Below are 19,446 nucleotides of genomic sequence, written 5' to 3' on the forward strand. Positions count from 1 at the left end.
AAACACATGAAATCAATATATAAGATCTGATCTTCTACCAGCTGACCAATCTCTATTACAAAAGGGATAAATGGTCACCAATTGGCAGAACACCAAGAGAATGTTAAAAGCATCACTTTGTTTTCAATAAAGCATAGATTTAAAAATATTATTTTGTCAGAACTTGTGTAACTGTGCATATTTGTAACCCAAGGGAAAATATTTTTAAAAAGAGGCAGGGAACAAAGTGGTCACAGTGAACTCCACTAACTCATAACATCAATTCTACATCTGAACTTGAGAACACCGGTCCCACACCACCCCCAGGGATGGGGAGACTCCCACAGCAAGGGTTTGGGTGCTTTGTACCAGTAGTGCCAGGCCCTAAAAAAATACTAAACATAAATCTAACATGCTCCTATTTACAAATGATTTATATTGGAAATTAATATTAACCAATGGGATTAATTTGCTCCATACAATTGTATTTTGAGTTCTGCTATATATCATCTTGTTATAGCCAATGGAGGTACTATAGTAACCAAAGTGTTCTTACCCTTTGAAGCATTTGTTGGTTAAACATAAAGAAAAAATACTAATTTTGATCATAACTGTAAAGAAAAATAAATCAGGTAACAGGATAAGTTAGAAAATACTTGAAATAAGGACACTATTTTAGAAAGTATGGTCTGAAGAGAAAGAATTCTCTGAAAAAGGAACATTTTGAGGTAAGATAGGCCTGAAAATATTAAGGTCCTGATACAAGAGTCAGTTTAGGATGTTTGAGGAACAGAAAAAACATTTCATGACTTGAGACAGACAGGAAAAAGAGGGAGAGAAGTCAGAATGGTTGGGAGGTAAGAGCTGGAAAAGACCACAAAGAAGTTGAATTTTTTAATTCTAATTTCTATGGGAAAAAATGAGATTTTACCAGGGAAGGGATATGATCTGAATTCTAGGCTAAATGCCAACAATTTCTATAGTGTTCTAATAATTGTTAAGTAGCTTTATTATCCAAATGATGACAATGCAGGTACCCAGATACCTGCTGGGTGTTCCCATATCATCACATAACTCAAGAGGCTCTTAAAATTCCAGCCTCTTGAAGTTTGAAACTTCTGCATCACAGCAACCTGAGTCCTTTCAGGAGTTGACCCACATTGCAGAATACCACAGAGGAATGTTCTTTTCTTTTCCCTCTGGGTCAGAAACCAGTAAGGATCTTCCCCTCTGATTATATCCAAGAAAATCAACAGCCCCTGCTACCAACCTAGATAAATGAACTGACCTACCAAGTTACAGGGAAGACCTATGACTCTGACCTTGGTACCACAATTCAGGTTCTAGGATTGAAGCAAAGAAAGCCAAACTGGTAAAGACAAGCATGTTTCCTATTTCAGACATCAGGCCTGGAAACACATTGTTCATAAATACAATGACTTCAGTAGCTGTCCTTTGGTTGAACTTTCTTTCCTCTGCTTTTGGCTACTATCTTGATGGCTTTTTTATAGCTCCTGATACCATAGCTCATTAGCTCTTAAATGAAATATCTACACTGGATTTTTTACCTGCCCACGTCTAAATAGCTTCTGATGACTTAGGGAATAAAAGAAGGGACTGACTGTATTTAACTTGGAATGGTATGAATATGTATATTTTGGGGTAGATATGCTCTCTTTAGGGTTGACACCTAAACTTTCAAGAGCTACAAATGAAAAAAATGACATGCTTCCCATGCCACAGTGAAGCCTCAAGGGTCTCAATAAAACATCACTTAATATTCAGGAGATTTCTTTCATGCATGCCGTCCTTAATCTCAGGCTACTGAGAGGGTTAGTGGAAGCACTCCATGAGCAGAAGCATAAATCTCAAGTCTAATTAGTAATGCTATTCAGCTTTAAGACAAGCTCACATGCCCTTTGTAGGGCTTTGAGTTGATAAAGCCACTGGATCAATATCAGTTGAAAGGTTGTTTCTCTCTGTTCACACATGGAACCCGACAAAGGAAAGAATTCTTCCTAGGAAACAGCAGGGAGATCTATTTCTTCAGAAGTGAGTGAACATATATAGACAATGGCCATTTTTCACAATAAACATTAGCTGAACCATTACTTTATAAAGCACAGATTTATTGGGTGAGTTTGTGTGAATGTGTGCATTTGGCAAAGTTCTCAAAGGTTGTTCTTTTTTTCATGAGAGGGGGGAAAAAAAGAAAAGGCCTCTCACCAAAGGCCAAGGAAACTTTTAGCTAAGAAAGGAACTCTGATGGCCTGTAATGTAACCCATGGAATAATTGTAGCCAGAGCCCAAAAGCACAGTCATTGGAAAGGCCTCAGTCGGTAAGAACCAGGCTGTGCTGAGGGGCCCTCCAAATGGCTGTTCTGTAATCTTAATAGCCTTTACTACAAGAAAATGACCTTGAGATGATTTTCAAGTCCTGAACTTCTTTATGAAAGAAAATATTGGGAGGGAATAAGAAAATTATGGACAGGCTTAAAAACTGAATAGAAGAGGAAATTCTTTTGGAGTTTATTTAGAGAGAAAATAGTTAAACTCTTTTGAAATTATCTTTTATCTTAAAAGTATAAAAGAGGGCCTTGGGGAGGAAAAAGAACTGGACACATGGTCAGATCAAGCCTTCACAGGCCAACTGCTGAAAAAAATTAAATTAAAAGCCATCAATTTAATTAGGTCACCTCAGCACTTTGATCAGGGAGACAATTTACCAAGTGTGATGTTGCTCAATATTTGGCTGTTAAGCTGAAGGAAGAAACAAAGAATCGATTGTTGTAGAAACTGCCATTGATATGCACATAGAAGAAGCATCTAATAAGCAGGTGGGCAGCAGGGATGGTCACTGTACTCTCAATTTGCATTTGCCCACCTCACATTCCCTTCTCAGCCTATCCCTGTCCTGCTCTGCACCCTGGGGCCTGGCCCCCACAAACTTCCAGGAGCTGCTGGCTTCTGGGTGGGTTTCATGCTTGCAAGTGGGAAGAGAGACCTGCTTGAGTATTTCTTCTCTGTTCTGTCCTCTCTTTCCACTGCTTATCTCTGACATGTCAGCATTCTTTCAGGTCACTGTCTCCATCACTATAGTCCTCAGTGGGCTCTGAGAACACAATTCCCCCCCGACACCCTGTCCTTCAGCGCTGCTGGTGATAATGGCTTTCATCCTCACTGATCTCTGGCTGCCTCACCAGCCCTTTTTCTCCCCTCCCCACTCCTCTCCTGACAGCCACTTCTCTACATTTGCCTCACTTAAACCTCTTGAGCTTGGCTGTTTTTCCTGCCACAACACTGACCCACATGGTCCCCAATACATTTTCGACAAGAAAGACTACAACTCTATTCTAAGTCAAAAGGCCACAGTGTGCAATGGTCCCTAATTTAGATTCAATCCCTTAATGTGGAAAATAATGTCATATTCAGACAGAACTCAGATTGGCAGTTCATTGTTTTCTTGAGTCATTTTCAACAGGAGCTCATGTTCTTTATATACTTATTCTGGAAGGTCAGGGCCAGACCCTGAAGATATCCACGATAAGATTTCCATTACTAGGAACCCCCAAAGAAGGGATGAAACAGCAGAGGAAATTGTAGCAAATTTTACATTTGGTGTTAAGAGAGCTTATGTTTCTAGCAATATTCCCCAAAGAACCATTTATAACCATTTATAAAAATCTTGCATTTGTTTTTCTCCCAGGTTATGTGATACTCAAGAAAAAAACAGAGAGAAGAAAGCAGGGAAAGGTAGAGTTCAAAGGATTGGAGAGGGGAAAAAGGAGACAGCTACTAATTCTTCAGGATCAACCCAGGCTAAACAAATTCTCTTTTTTGGACAATGGAATAATTTTACTTGCAGAATGATTAATGAATGCCAAGATTTTTGCTTTGAAACAAGGTCCAGCCTACATCAACATTTAATTTGCCACCTGGACGAGACTTCTGAACAACCATCCTGGATACCTCCTCCACACTCCTCACTCTGCCACAACCCACTGTCCTGCGACCTGCTTTATTTTTATCTCAAGGCATGTGGCACTACCCATTGTATATGTGTGCTTGTGAACCGTTGATCTTGCCCTCTAAAATGCAGTTCCCGGGGCCAGGCGTGCTGTATGCAGATGCACCAGAGTCAGGCTTTGTGAGCTTCAAGAGTCACACAAGCAGGGGAACCCGGCAAGGCCAGAAACCTGCAGTGGTGATTCCTCCTGAAAGGCAGATGGATGAGTGGGATGGGCCAAACAGCTGTGATTACATTTTGTCTCAGGAACTCTGCATCAAAGACACTTATTTATTCAAAAGCAATTCTCTCCAAAAATTACCTTTCTTTTTTCTTGAAACCTGTTTCAGAGCTGATCCTCATGTTGCTAGTGGCAGAGAATGAAGCGTCTCTCTTCCCTGGTGCTGGGTTTTCTTCATACAAAAATAAAAAGAAAAGGCTCCAGATGGAGAGCCTCACATTGTCGGCAGATTTAGAAAAACTCCCCTGGAATTTGTATTGGTGGTGCAGTTTGGTGCAGACTGACAAGTGAGTAATCTCCCATCTTATCGTTTTAATTTCAGGCTTCAGAGATGCCCAGCTCTGTTGTTCAAAGAGTTTTATTAAAAATTTGTGAGGAGGGAAAAGAAGTCTCTGTGGACCTGTCTGATTTCATTATCTCTGACAGAGCGCACAAATGGAGCAGAGCCGACAGAGGGTTGGAGACGGCCATTCATGGCACTGGGGTGAGGCAAAGGCCTCGGAAGCTCTGGGTACAGATCACAGATGTTCTGATCTGCAGGATCTCTCATACGACCCTGAGCCTCCATATGTGACCTAGTGCCTGCTTCCTGGACATTAAACCACCAACGTTCTGGCCACTAGCCCCCAACTTTAACAAGTTCCACTTCCTGTAATATCTGTGAGTGCTCATCTAACTGGCAAAACACATTCTTGCTGGGCACAGAGGGTGCACACCTGTAGTCCAGGCTACTCAGTATGCTAAGGCAGGATGGCTTGAGGTCAGAAGTTCAAAGCCAACCTGGGCAATCCAGAGAGAATCTGTCTCAAAACAGCAAGCAGACTGCACTCTCTGAACATTTTCCCTGTACACCCAGACTGAGCATCAGGTTGTGGACAGACAGTTCTCTTGTCAATTTTGATACCCAGTGTGAATGCTGCATTCCACAGAGGCATTCAGACTGAAATTCACACAATGTTTGAGTAGGCACATGCCTCATAATATTCTTAAATACAGTGATTTGCCTGATGGCACCAAGTGAAATGGAAGTCCTATGGAAGGGCCACTCTTGTTTGGCTGGGCCAGAAGAGGAACACCAGGTCACCTGAAGGCCATTAGCTCAGGTGAACGATCCACCCTCTGCCATCTGTATTTTTCTAGTTGCTGAGAGGGATTTCTAGCCTTTACAGTGGCCCTGCTAAAAGTTGTCCAGTAGAATTTTGCAAAGAATTGGGATGACTAAAGGGGGGTAGCAGGGGAGAGAGTGTGCTGGCAACACAAAATGGGCAAGAGTACAGAATGGAAAGTGGAAAGTAAAGAGCCCCAGACCAGCCGTCTAGATTCCAATCCAGCTCACTTGCTGGCTTCACCCCAAACACAAATGTTAGGGTCAACTGAGAATGTTTTAAAAATACAGATGCCTAGATACAACCTCCAGAATCACATCAGAATCTCTGCTACCACCTAAAAGTTCTAGCAGAATTTGAGTGAGGTTGCATGATTCAATCTATAAAAAGCTGGGTGAAACCTTAAATGCAGAAAACACTAAGCTTATGCAGAGAATGGATGTTTTTGGTTTCTCTGGCCACTCTACTCCTGAGAGGGAGTGGCTTGATACTGTCAAAACCCAGGAGTCCACAGCCAAAGAGAAAAGTAGAGCAGGGTAACCCAGGACCGTGAGAACAACCTCTACAGCTTAGGTCCCAGTGCTCCACAGCTACCTTGGGCTTTTGGAAACTCTTGGGTCTGTACCCATGGCAATAGAAATTGCCTTGCTTTGGTCCTACCCAAGTCCTAGAAACATCTTCCTTTGATTCTTTGTTAAGATCACACCTACCGGGGCTGGGGTTGTGTGGCTCAGCAGTAGAGTGCTTGCCTAGCACATGCAAGGCACTGGGTTTGAGCCTCAGCACCACATAAAAAATAAATAATAAATAAATAAATAAATAAGATAAAGATTAAAAAAAAAAAAGATCACGCTCACGCCTACCACCAAAGATAAAAAGATTCCCTCCTCCCCCTAACAAACCTTATCTAAAAACCTGGTGACTATTTAACCTGATCTGTTATCCTGCTCACAAGAGAAAGGAATATAGTTGTTCTTTTCTTTTGTTTTAAGAGCTGTGTTAAACTTGGCAATGGTACTGCCCTGTGCAATAGGATTGTGCAGAACATAAGTGGCTTCAGGTCATAGCCCTGGCCCTTTGGACCAGGAGAGGCATGCCACAGACACCAAAGTGCAAATGAGTGAATTAATAGCCCTTTCAAGCACACACAGGGGCAGCTGACCATCAGCCTGGCAGAGTAAGGAAAACAACAGCAAGAACAAAATGAGCAGAATGACCCATTTGAACCAAGACAGCGATCAAACAGTTCCACGTGAACTGTTATTTTCACTGCTTCTGCCGCAGCCCTCAAAATTATGCTTTTCTTTGAAGAGCTGATGTAGCACTCTAAATGATACATTCAGTACTGGAATTCAGTGTTCTGTTTCTCTGTAGGATGGTTAACAGAGACTGGATACATATTCTAGTGTCTCATTCTCGAGTTACATTATTAGTAATTGTACATCATATAAAAAATTTTTTTTTAATGTCCTGCTCCAAGATAGCATCCTACAGGCATCAAAGCTGAAGTTGTTCTGCAGGTGGAAAATGCTCTAGCACTAAGGCTTCTTTCAGCCCTGAGTCATTATCATTTGCTTCTTCTATTATCATGGTTATTGTTTGATCACTGTTTGAAAAAACCACTGCTCTAGAAATTTGGAGGTTAAAGATGGGGGCTGGAGAAGAGAATGGTATTGATGTAGAGTCTCAAAACCACTTGCTTTAGCTTCTGAGAAGCTTTCTGGAAAGGTATTGTCTTCCATGAGGACAGTGGTTAGATTCTCTAACTGTAATTTTCAGAAGACCCCAGTTCACTCTTCAGTGAGAAGACCCGGGGAAGGCAGGCAGAACAAATGAGAGAAGAAATTAAATTAGATTATCTAGAAGTTACTAAGTCTATAACAGGGTAAATGTGCCAATCGCCTTCTCTTTTAGTTCTCCAAGTATGTAACTATTATTTCTTATTCATAGGCTCAATGCACCTTTTTCCAGAACATGTAATCTTACTGATTACTTCAGAGGGCTGTGGCTCAGATCTCTACTTTTCTGAGGTGGGGTTCTGCTCACTGATACCTGGGGAGGCTCACAGGTCTGCTCCACTGCAGGTTGAAATTAGGAACTGGCCTAGGCAACAACTGGGGTCAGAATCTTTTTCCAAAATTGACTTCCCCTGAACAGAGGGAACTTCCTCCCTTGGTAGAAGGCATCTTGGCAGACATAATGGCTGATCTATTGTTTTCTTAGGAGGCATTTTATCTCTTGTCTGGAAAGGAAGAAGGAACCTCTATCAGGGAGGCCTGTCAGAGCCCTCCCTCTGTTCTCGGCACTCCCAGACACACGGGCTCTCATTCAACCTCTTCACTGCTGAGGCTGCCCTTTCCTTTTAGCACACACAGGAGGGGAGAGTAAGATCTGCTAACATGACTTTGAAAGCTAGAGAAGCCGCGTTGGCAACTGCAACCACAACAAACAGTTCGCATCAAGGGCGCGTGGTCCTGCCTCCCATGTGGGAATTCAGGCCAATTCAAATATTTCCGAAACACCTCTCAGAGCCAAAGGCTCAGTCTCCTGCACCTAAGGGGCAAACACTACAGTCCACAACTCCAGGCTGTTTTTAAACAGCTTTTCCTGTTAGTGTTCTGGTTAGTCTTATGTCAGAAGACCTAGGCGTCACAGATTGCTCCTTCCTGCCAGATCTAGTCTCTTGGGATTTTTCATCTATGCACAAAGGACTCCACACCATAGCTACATCATTGGATGTAATCCAGTACCAAATTCTGAATAATGATATTTGCATCTAATAGGACCAAACAATGTACACGTTGCTTTTACATCCATTGTGTCTGGTGCTTAGCCGGCATTATAAAATGCAGAATGAATGAATGTAAAATTACATGATTGTGAAGATTCAAAATGACCTGCCAATGCTGAGACAAAGGATGAAGAGCCCTTTCCTGGGTGTCATAGAATAAGCTGCACTTGCAGAAGAAATTTCTAAACATCTATACTTACATTAACATGACTTCTTGGTTTTCTAACATGGTTCCAGTTTCTTCAGATTTTTCTTGTTGTGATAATAAATACCCTTACACCTGTAGTATCAGTACATGGTACTCTGGTTTTAATCGGCACAATTAAAACTCGTGGCAGCTTTGGGGGCCTATTGAAGCCTCTTTAACATAAAAAGAGAGGTCTTAGATCACTCTCAATTTCTGAGGCTGCAAGCATCCTGTATTTAAAATAGAAAAGAATACAAAATCAGGATTACAAAAGTTGTGCTATGATTCACATTATCAGTAGTTAACCACATAATACCATTAGCCCCCCCATGCCATGTAATATAATTGTGCTACTCATATGAGATTGGTGCAATTCTGTGGGTGCACACACATATACAACACCTCCCGCCCCCGTGGGTAGTGGGGTTGTTATTGTTTCACTAGTTTAAAGATATATAAACATCTTCTGGTCTTGTTCTCGAATCTATATTTCTAGCTAGAAGTTCATTTGGAAATTGTATTAAACACCTGAATGGGAGATGCTCATGATGTTGGTAACAAATGCCCTCTAGCCTCCAGGTGAGAAGCCTTCGGGTGAATGCTAGTAAAGCAGTAGGACAATTAGCACAGGTCCAAGTGAACTGTGTAAGTCAGGGAGAAAGCACATCGTGGAAACAGGCAGGGAGCATGATCTGAGCTCTGTCCTTTGTTGGCCTTCCTTTGGGGCTCACAGTCTGGGAAGAATTGGGGAAAACCCTGTATGTAGCCTGGAAACAATTTCACAGGCTGAAACATATTTTAAACTAACGACAGGGTTGCAGAGCCTCCAGCATGAACTCTTCCACAGCAGCTTTAAAGGGAGAAATACACAAAGCTCCATCATAGTCAGTTTCACAGACCCCACCTTCCCACCTGCAGCTGTGGCAAGCAAGTGACCTAACCACAGGTGGTGAGAGAGGAAGCAAAGTGTTCCCCAAACTCACCAGAACAACACTCGTTGCAGACAAACTGAAATCTTCTCATGGAGCCATCCGTCACCAAGCCCAGCTCTGAACTAGACATGGGTGGGTGGTGAGTTTGAAGGAGGTTTTAAAAGCATAGGCTTGGCAAGTGTTCATTTATACACATATCAGTAATCTGTGTGCTCACAGGCCCTATCCCTGGGGTATCTGTACTCCCTGGAGAGCAAGTGGAGAGCTTTCCTACTGAATTAAAGAAAGAAAACATAACATGGCAACAGGTTAGAAATAAGGTCTAGGGATCCTTCTATGTTTTTTTTTTTTTTTTCCTTTGTCCCTCCATGTACCTGGGATTGGTGTTGATTTCCTGGAATATCTTTTCTCTGTTGAGCAGGATGCACCTCCCCCACCACTCTGTCCTTATGCTTAGCTGTCCTGGGTCTGGGTGACTTCATTAGGCAAAGCCTTGGGTCAACCATGCATCATATCCCTAGCCTCATATCTATTTTAGTGATCAATGAATAGAAGTGGAAAAATAAGGGATTTGTGGGCTTGAATACTGTCTTAGATACATCGCACACGATGTCATCACATACTCTGAAAAATAAACACTCTGACCTGCAGCTTTCCCTCATCTGCCTGTTCACAGCATTGAGGGGTAAATTACATCACCAGCTAGTTAATAATGATAATGATTTGTATCGAGCACTCATTATGTGCCAGGCATAGCATTCAATGCTTTTAATAAGGCTTTTTAATCTGCTCAACTCCTGAGAAGTTTTCTTTTTGCAGATGAACAAACTGAGGCACGGAAAGGGCAAGCAATTTGTCCAAGGTCTCACAGTTAATATCAGTGAATGCAGGATTCAGACCCATGCTGTCTAACTCCAAAGACCAAGATGACAGAAAGAAAAATATGTGCTGAAATTCTCATAGCATATAACCACCTGTTTCAGCCATTAAGATCTAAATATTCTGAAGTATGTCAATCAATCATTTAAAGTCTCATAATCCCAATGAGACTGCAAATTCATTAAGGTCAAAGACTGAGTTTTCTACTTCTTTGTGTTTTTCTAAGTGCCTAATGCAATAATTTGCACAAATGGGCAATTAATAAATATATACACTAATGAATCTAAAGAAAGGGAGTGAAATCAGTAACTATCAAGTGAATGAAAGAAAAAAATGAGCTTATTAAAACAAACAAACAAAAAAGGATGAAAATTTGTCTGCCACATTTCCCAAGGTATGGGTCATTTTTAAAGGGCAAATTCCAGGCCTATCTTGAGCTCCAGAAGAGTGAAATATCAGAGTCAGGTTAATTAACTTTCTGAAATAGCTACCTTGAGAATAAAGAGGGCAGCGGAAGTTCCCAACAGGATCCAGAATATGTCAGTGAGAAAGCTCCAATGTCAATCAAGCTCTGCTCCCCAAGTGCTCCAATTCATACAAACTTCAGAGGCTTGTCCCTTTAATCCTTTTGCTCCCTCCCAGAGGTTCATCTCTTCAGCAGTGGCTGGAGGGCAGGAGTCACGGAAGCTGAGCCCTGGTGCACACGTGTGCTGAAGAGGGGCTACCATGTGCAATCAGGAAGGAGAAAAATAAGCTGCAAAATCCTTTAGGCAAAGACCCTGGGGGGAGAAATGCCAAGGACCAAGAATGTTGATAGATTCCAATCAGCATGGAGAAAGAAGCATCCCAGCAGCACAGCCTTAAAGAAAGCCAAGGGAAAGGGCCACAGGGATTCCTCCCTAGCGTGTTCTATTCTCTACCCTGCTCCCTTTTGAGAAGTGTGTCCCACACCTGTGCACATCCAATTGCACAGGTCCAACTGCCCTAACTGCAGTCAAGTCCCTCTTTATCCAAGCACACAGCTGGGATTCTCCTCAACCAGCGCTGGGCTCCCGGCCCCCTCTGCCTCCTGGGGGTAGCTACTCACAGTTGTGAGTGAGTTGCAAGAAGTAAGACCAATACACTAAGATCAGTGCTGAGGTGGTCCCCTAATTCAACAATAGCTGTCGCCCAGATCTCAACCTTTTTCTTTCATATATACACAAGTAAGATTAGTCATCCTTAAAGCACATTTCTGTGGATGAGGCATTTTCTTTTTAATATTCGTCTGGTATCACTTATGGCTATAATCTGTGGCCAAAGGCAGGGCCTAGCTTTTGGATGTTGTTTTCCTCTCAGACCTGTGTCCCAGCCAGCAGGGTCGCAGCCAGCAGAGCACATCTGTGCTCATGGCCTGGGGAAGAGGGGGCCTTCCTCCCAAATGCTGCCTTTGTGGAACATGCTGCTCCTCTCTGAGGGTGAAGCCAAAGCCTACCATGGAGCTCAGGTTTCTCTCACTGAAATGTGATACGCTGCCATTAGGGGCCTGGGGCTGTGTCTGCTGTTTGGAAAATGAAAATATTTGCTTCGAACTCCAGTCACCATCTGTTTTCAACCTTTACTACTAACCATATGCCAGTTTGAAACTGCCACTGTAGCCTTTGGGTCTTCCTGGGCTTCTATGACAGACTGGCCTTCAACTTCCTCTTGGAAAGGTTTGAATAACCAAGAGCGATTGTCCTTCGCTATTGCCACCACAGCACAGTCCACTTTTTCAAAGGGCTGCAGTTGTGTGTCACTTCCAGGCTTTTATGGTGAGGGGCGAGGAAGAGAAAGAAAGGATCAGAAAGCAAAGTATGGGAACTTAATAAACCCATGGAATTCATTACACCTTTCAGGATGTAAATGGATAAATTTTAAAAAATTTGAATGCCATCAAAGAAAGCAAATAGAAAAAGTAAAAAAGAATATGTTTAGTATTTCTGGATAACAAAGATATAGCAGAAAAGGAAAGCCCCTATTTAGAAAGCGGTAAAACCCATAGAAATTTTAAAACATCTAAGGATGTATAATATTGAATAGTATCTATCTGTAAGACAAAATGAGACTGTAAGCAATGCAGTAATGATATTGGTTGGCATAGTAATAAAGCAGACCTAGTTCCAATGTGGAGCTCAAATACAAATATTCAATTCTTGTAGTAGGCATCTTAGCAGTTAACACCATAGACGACATTTTAAAATTCACTGTTGGCATAAACAGACAGTGGCTAATACTTGTTATTCATCATTTCTTGGTTACCAGGAAAATTATCAAGATAGTTTGCTCTTTGTTTCCAGCAGGGTTCTCCAGAGAGAGAGAGAACTCACCGGATCTATAGGGATACATGAGGAGGGAATTAACTCAGTTCATTGTGAAGGCTAAGAAGTGCTACCTTAGGCTGCCAGGAAGCTACAGAACCAGGGAGCTGGTAGCATGGCTCAGTGCTTGCTCAGTCAATGCTTCTGCAAGGTAGAGAAGAAAGCCAGGGGCATAACTTTCAGTCTGAAGGCCTAAGAATTCAGGGGTTCCATGGATACAAGTCCCAGTGTTCAAAGGCCAGAAAATATGGAGTTCCAATATTCAAAGTCAGGAAGAGTAGGACACCCTGACTCTGGAAGAGACAGTAAGAAATCATCCTTTTTCCACCTTTTGTTCCAGCCGGGCCACCAGCTGATTAGATGTTCCCTGCTTATACTGAGCACAGACGTTCCCCACTCAGTCCACTGACTCACATGCCAATCTCCTCTAGAAACACATCACAAACACACCTGAGGAAGCTCAATCATTCTAATCAAATGTCAAAACACTTGGGTATCTCTTGCAGCTGAAAAGGGATGGGCTTATCCCATCTGGTTGGATATTGGTTAGCATATTTTCAGTAGGGACTCATGCCTTACTGAAACTCTGAGAATAATTAATGCATTATCAGCTATCTGGGTGTCCCTTAATTTAGCCAAGCTGACACACCACATCAATCATCGTACTCAGGCACTAAACAAGTTGATATTTCAATAGTTGAGATTTGATAGGATAGTGTTGCAGGTAAAGAAAGAACAAATCCAGGCTACCTTTTATGAGCAGCTGAACAATCACAGGTACAAGGTAGAGAAGGTATGAAATAAATAGTGATTTAGCCACTCTGGTGCAAATGGGTCCATGATAGGAATCCAGGAATTAGATGACAGCCAAATCTTGCGGGAAGTGGTACCACATTTCGAAGCACATAGTGAAATAGTAAAAATTAGAATTTGTAGACATTTTCTAGGCTCCATGCTAAGGGTTTCACAGATTTTATTTCCCTGAATCCTCAAAACTAGCCAATGAGACAGGTACTATTTTTGTACATCATTTTCATATGGATAAAATGAAGTTCAGAAAAGATAACTCCACTGGTACTTGTAGAGTAGGAATGTGAACAAGTGTTCAGGCTTTTTCACCCTATAGAGTCTTATCTTCAACATTCACCCCACCCCTTCCTCACTGGGTACTTTCGATAGAATTAGAAATGGCCCTTATGGTTCTTAGTCAATTATAGTAGTTCATTGACTCATGGTAGTTCAGGAACTTAGGCCAATTAGCACCTAGCATCTCTCCATAAAAGTTATCCATGTAAGAACATATGACTTAAATTGGTTCAAGCAATGAACAAGAAGAACTTCAGTTCCAAAGATTAGGAAGAAATGCTCTCCTTGCCTCTAAAAGTAAATAGAGAAGCATATAACACCAATTGTTCCTCAAAGCCACCATACTACCAAGTAGAGAATTTTCTTGAGGATGAGCTCTTCTTTGTGGATGGTTATGCAGAGAGACAGAAGAAACCTTGCTTGTTTATGACATAATTAGATAGGATAAACAGGACTTGATGCTTTCCTGCCTCTGGACTTTATTTTATATAAACCCGTAAATATCCTCATTGTTTCAATAACTTTCAGTTGAGTAACCATTCCCTGCAACTGAAAAAAATCCTAACCAATATCTACCCCAAATTCTTCTCAGAGAGGGAAGAGAGAACTAATCAAAGCCCTTTGTAGATGATCTCATGTGAAGAAGTCCTTACTGTTCCCTTTTCATAGATTGCCTGAGGTTTTACAGTTAGTAATTGATAAGGCTGGAATTTGTGTCTGGGAGTGTCTGATACCAAAGCTTCTATGCTTTTCACTATGCACAATGGAAATCTTGGCCAATAATGAAAGGTATGCATATCATATTCCAGTTCCAGGCAGAAGTTAGGCAAGGGCTCCCTAGGGATAAGTTCTCACAAGGAATCTGGTTTTTAGAGCAGAATGCCAGTTGCAGAAAGGAGTTCATGTGTTGGGCAGGGAATCCCCTTTTGTGCCTGGGCCAGTGTGGCAGAAGGGAAGGGCTGTGATTCAGAGCTACATCTCCAGCACATTGCACTCTGGGCGAAAGGTCAAAGGATGACTTTCAGACTGTAACAGCTGCTGCATTGAGGCTACTGATAACCTCTCCTTCTCTGGTCAGGTCTGGCTCAGCCAACTGTGGGGGAGCACAGCAGCTCAACAGAAATATTTAGAAAAGACAAAGATGATACAAAAAATAAAGGGGAAAAACAAAGGAAGAGAGGGAATCCACTGATCTGAGGAAAATCATCATTATGAATTTGACAAAGTGATGTCCCAATGTTACTTTATCTGGAAGGATCAGCTCTCCCTTGCCCATGCTACACTAGTTCCTAATATTTTGTCTAGTGAGTTTTCATGTGCAAATATTTTCCTAAAGCTGATTATCATTTTGACTTGAGTTCTTGCTCAAAATTGATATTTGCATCTGAAAACTCAAAAGACAGTGATACTTGACTACCTTTTCTAATTTCTATCTGTTCCATCATTGGCACAGACAGCTGCTAACATGGAACCATGCCCTATTTTAGGAAGTGCCAATCACCTTGCTCCCCTTCCAATGGTGCAGTATGTTAACTCTACAACCACAGTGGTCTTATACAGTTCTACTAACTCCCTTTTTACAATTTGTCTAAGTCTTTTTTTCTCAGTGGGTTTGTGCCCATTTCTATGATTACTTATGAGACAGTTTGGCTGATGGCTCCACAATTACCCAGGTAGCCAGTGGAAAGGAACAGGTCTGGCATCAGTTTCAGACATGGCCTGTAATTCTGGGTCTGGTACTCATTAGCTAGTTGGCTGAGGCCAGGTCAACCAACTGAGCCACAATTTTGCCATCTATAAAATGAAGAGAACTGCACCAGCCTCGTGGTTTTAATGGGAGACTATATTAAATGAGATAAAACGTATCAGTGGATTTTTTTTCCAGTGGTCACAACATCTTTATTTTTTTATTTTTATGTGGTGCTGAGGATCGAACCCAGTGCCCTGCGCATGCCAGGCGAGCATGCTACCGCTTGAGCCACATCCCCAGCCCCTCAGCGGATGTTTTTATTGCTTTAATTCTTCTTATCAATATTATCAAAGTCCTTAAGTAGCATAGTGTCTGCAGCAGAAGAAATCATCAATACAGATCAGTTCCCTTCTCAAATATCAATAACAGTCCCTCTCCCAACAGGGGATGAACATGGTCCAACAGATGCCTGTGTCGTAAGTGAGGAGCACTGTCTGACAAAGATTTTCCTAAGTGGGCAAAAGCTGTTTTGCAAAGTGTATTTGATGTCGGGAGAGGAGGGAGAGAAATTCTTTGATAAAATATCTAAAAAGTATTGAATTTTATGCTTGCTTTTGAAGATTTTCACTGCTCATTGGCATATTAAAAGCTTTGAAAAATTTCACTCTAAGAATCTATTCAAGAGTTTTAGTAGGTATTTCTCAAACTAACTTAACCATGAATTTTTTTTTACTTTAAATAAATTAATATCTCATTACTGTTCTGTAGAGCTTACACTGGGAAATGTTGGATTGTGGCTAGAAGATAGGAAAGTTTGATTCTAGTAGGGAGAAGTTTGGTGTGACGAAAAGGTTAGAGTAGATAGCTAGGATCCTGGGTTAGCATTCTTCTCCTGCAAAGTAGAATCATAGTAAGGGTTTAGGGCTGTGGCTTAGAAGATGTAGGTATTCCCTCTTAATACAAAGGGAGAAGTTGAGGAAAGAGAAGAACCAAAAAGAGATGAGCAAAAGCGTTCATTATATCAAATGTTTATTGAGCAACTACATGTAGAATGGAAAGATGAATTACAACATCCCTTCACTAAGGAGATAAACAGAAAGAGGAGAGGATTTAGGGAAAGGAAGACAATAGATTAGAAAGGGGGAAAGAAGATACATTTGAGGAAAACCTTGTAAAACATAGAGGTGGTAAAGGTTCCAGTCTATTCTGCCTCACACAGGCATCTGGGCCACCTATCTTAAAGTACATGGTGAGGTCTCTGCAAATAAGCCTAAGCTATTTTTTTTCAAAAGATAGATTCTGTCAAAGTATTTAAAGTTTCTCTAGGAAAATAATTGAACAATAAATAAATCTATTAGTAAATATCAGTTATTAAAGTAGGCAACAGATTCGCTAAGGACAATAATAAAATAGTAACAATATCAATTAATATTCACAATGTATTTTTTTCAGTAAATATGATGTGCCCAACCCTTACCATGATTCTACTTTGCAGGAGGAGAATGCTAACCCAGGATCCTAACTATCCAAATCCTAAAACTAGGGAGGAATGTTTTTCAAGTGTGCCTATGTATTGCATTCTGTCATTTCACTTGCAGAAAATGGTGAACAAATTGCTTCACTGAAGGAAGATAAAGAAGAGAAAAAGTGGAAAATTAGAAGCAGCACACAGAAGTAGACTATTGCCTGGGAGGCAAACTTCAGAAACTCTGAAATATTAATGTTCTTGGAATATTGGGGCTTGTTATTACGTCTTCCTATTCACACCAACATGCCCTTCCAGCTAATTCGCAGTTTACCAGCATTCCACCATCCCCCAGAAAAGGAAGGTCCTAGGAGTAGAGTTTCACCTCCTAAATTCTTTTCCCTTTTGATTTCTGTGTCGGTTTAGCATGCCCTGCCCCCCTCCCATCTTTCTGCCTTCATACATTCTTTCATTTACTCTTCAACAAATATTTTTGATTTCTGACAGTGCTTTGTATTTTCAGTGTGGGGACACTCAAGCAATCTGTTAATCCCTACAACTTCATTGAAATGAGATTTTATTTTTTCAGTAATCATGAGTTTTATAGGTTTTATTTGCATCTTGAAAAAAATCTACCATGTTTTCAGTGCCTCACTGATGAATTGAGTCATAATTAGTTTAGCTGAGTTCATTTGTTACCCATGTTTCATATTCTGTCATTTTTTTGACATATGTAAAGTTTTCCTATCCAGATGGTTGGGACTTTATTAGTGGACTATTATAACTGAGAGTGGTTGGGAGTGCCATTATCTCCCTTTCTTCTTTTCACTCCAGGCTGCGATTAGATTAAGAGTCCAGAAAATTAGATTAAGGGTCCAGAAGAAGCATACCGAATGGAAACATCAGGGAACAGCAAACATTTTCAAAAAGGACCAATGTATTAGCACATTCTCTGTAATGATGATGAAATACCTGAGGTAGGCTAACTGATTTCAAAAAGGTTTATTTTGGCTCACAGTTCTGGAGGTCCAAATCTGAGGGACTGCATCTGGTGATGACCTTGTTCACAGTATCTCCAGGAGACACAGGGTAGCACCTAGCAAGAGACAGAGAATGTGGGTGTGTATATGTATGTGTCTCCTCTAATCTTTTTCCAAAGCCAACAGTACTCAATCATAGAGGTTCTATGCTGATGACCTTATCTAATCCCAACTGTTATGGTTTGGATGTGAGGTGTCCCACAAAGGGTTATGTGTAAGACAATACAAGAAAATTCAGAAAAGAAATATTTGGGTTTTGAGAGCCTTAACCCAATCATGTGATGATCAGGCCACACTCTTCTGCCATAATATTCTGCTTCACCTCCAACCCTGAGGAATGGAGCCAGCCTTCTATGGACTAAGACCTCTGAAACTATGAAGCCTTAAGTAAACTTTTCCTCCTCTATGATTGTTCTGGTTAGATCTTCCAGTCACAGCAGTGAATAAAACACTAACAGTCTCTCAAAGTCCCACCTCCAAACCCCATTATTAGATTAAATTTCTATTTTTTTTAATACCTTACAGCAGAGATTAAATTTCAACCCATAAACCCTAGGGAACACCCACAGGATAGCAACCAGATAGCAACCACTTTTGGATTTCTGTGCCATAGAGTCTTGATTTCTTCTAGTCAACTCTGCCATTGCAGAGCAAAAGCAGCCACAGATGATACATAAACAAGCCAGCCTGTGTCACAATACAATTTTGATAATGAACACTGAGAACTGAATTTCCCACGATTTTCTCATGCTACAAATATTATACTTTGATTTTTTGCCCCCAACCATTTAAAAGTGCAAAAACTGCTCTTACCTCTTAGGCTATAGAGAAACAAATAGAAGGTCAGATTCTGCCTCCAGACGGTGATTTGTCTACCGCTGTCCTAGTGAAAAGAGAATCATCTCAGTGTGATGAGCCTGAGAGTATTGTCTGTGTCCTGAGTCAAAGGCCACAGAAACTAATTTAACATCTTTGACCTCTATTTTCTCATATGAAAATGGAAAAAAAAAGTTTTTGACCTTATGTGGTTGCTATATAAAAATTAAATGAGAAAAGCAACTCTAAAAATAAAAGCATTTTTTTCTGAGAAATTAAAGAGGCCAGGTAATGGGAGGTACACTGAAAGAATGTTCCTGTGGAAGGAAGGAAAAAAGACAAGCAGAAAGCAGTTATTCCTTGCCTGAAATGTAACAGTCACTTCATGAGTGATAGCTGTTGGCTATTATCATTACTAATTATTATTACTATCGCTATTATCATTGCTGTAACTCAAAGAATAACTAGAGAGAGAGAGAGATAACAAGTGTCAACAACAGATTCAAAGACAAAAAAAGACTAGAAAAGAAACATAAGGAATAGTGGGAGAGAGAAGAAAAAGTCATAAGAGTATATAATTCCAAAATCCTCCCTTGACTCTGATCTACCTCCCACACCCCAGACATGACTTTTCCAACTCCCTCATGAATATATTCACTCCAGTATGCCACTGGAGTCTCAAAGTGAGCATGGCCCAAGTGAATTTACCTCCCTCTAATCTGAACTCTACTGTTCTCACCACTTTTTAGTTCTATTAATAATACCTCCAAGCTCCAGACATCTAGGTCATATTTGATTCAATCTTTTTTTTTCCCCCCCTCCTAGTCTTACTGAGTTTGCTTTGAAACTTTTGTAAGGTCCATAATCTCCTATCCACCTCTCCTGAACT

General features: G+C 41.0%; 1 long non-coding RNA gene across 1 annotated transcript in view; it reads right to left on the reverse strand.

Moving 5' to 3' along the window:
• Window positions 1–8,323: 8,323 nt before the first annotated feature.
• The window catches only part of LOC125617469, a 37,923-nt gene continuing 26,800 nt past the window's right edge, over window positions 8,324–19,446 (reverse strand). Inside the window, exons 5-9 of the long non-coding RNA XR_007348492.1 lie at window positions 18,555–18,624; window positions 17,718–17,797; window positions 11,730–11,906; window positions 10,613–10,900; window positions 8,324–8,540 (exon numbers count right to left, since the gene is read on the reverse strand). This is a non-coding gene — a long non-coding RNA (uncharacterized LOC125617469). The remainder of the gene's footprint in view (window positions 8,541–10,612; window positions 10,901–11,729; window positions 11,907–17,717; window positions 17,798–18,554; window positions 18,625–19,446) is intronic.

Source organism: Marmota marmota, unplaced genomic scaffold (genome assembly GCF_001458135.2).
Source record: "Marmota marmota marmota unplaced genomic scaffold, marMar, whole genome shotgun sequence".
NCBI lineage: Eukaryota > Metazoa > Chordata > Mammalia > Rodentia > Sciuridae > Marmota > Marmota marmota.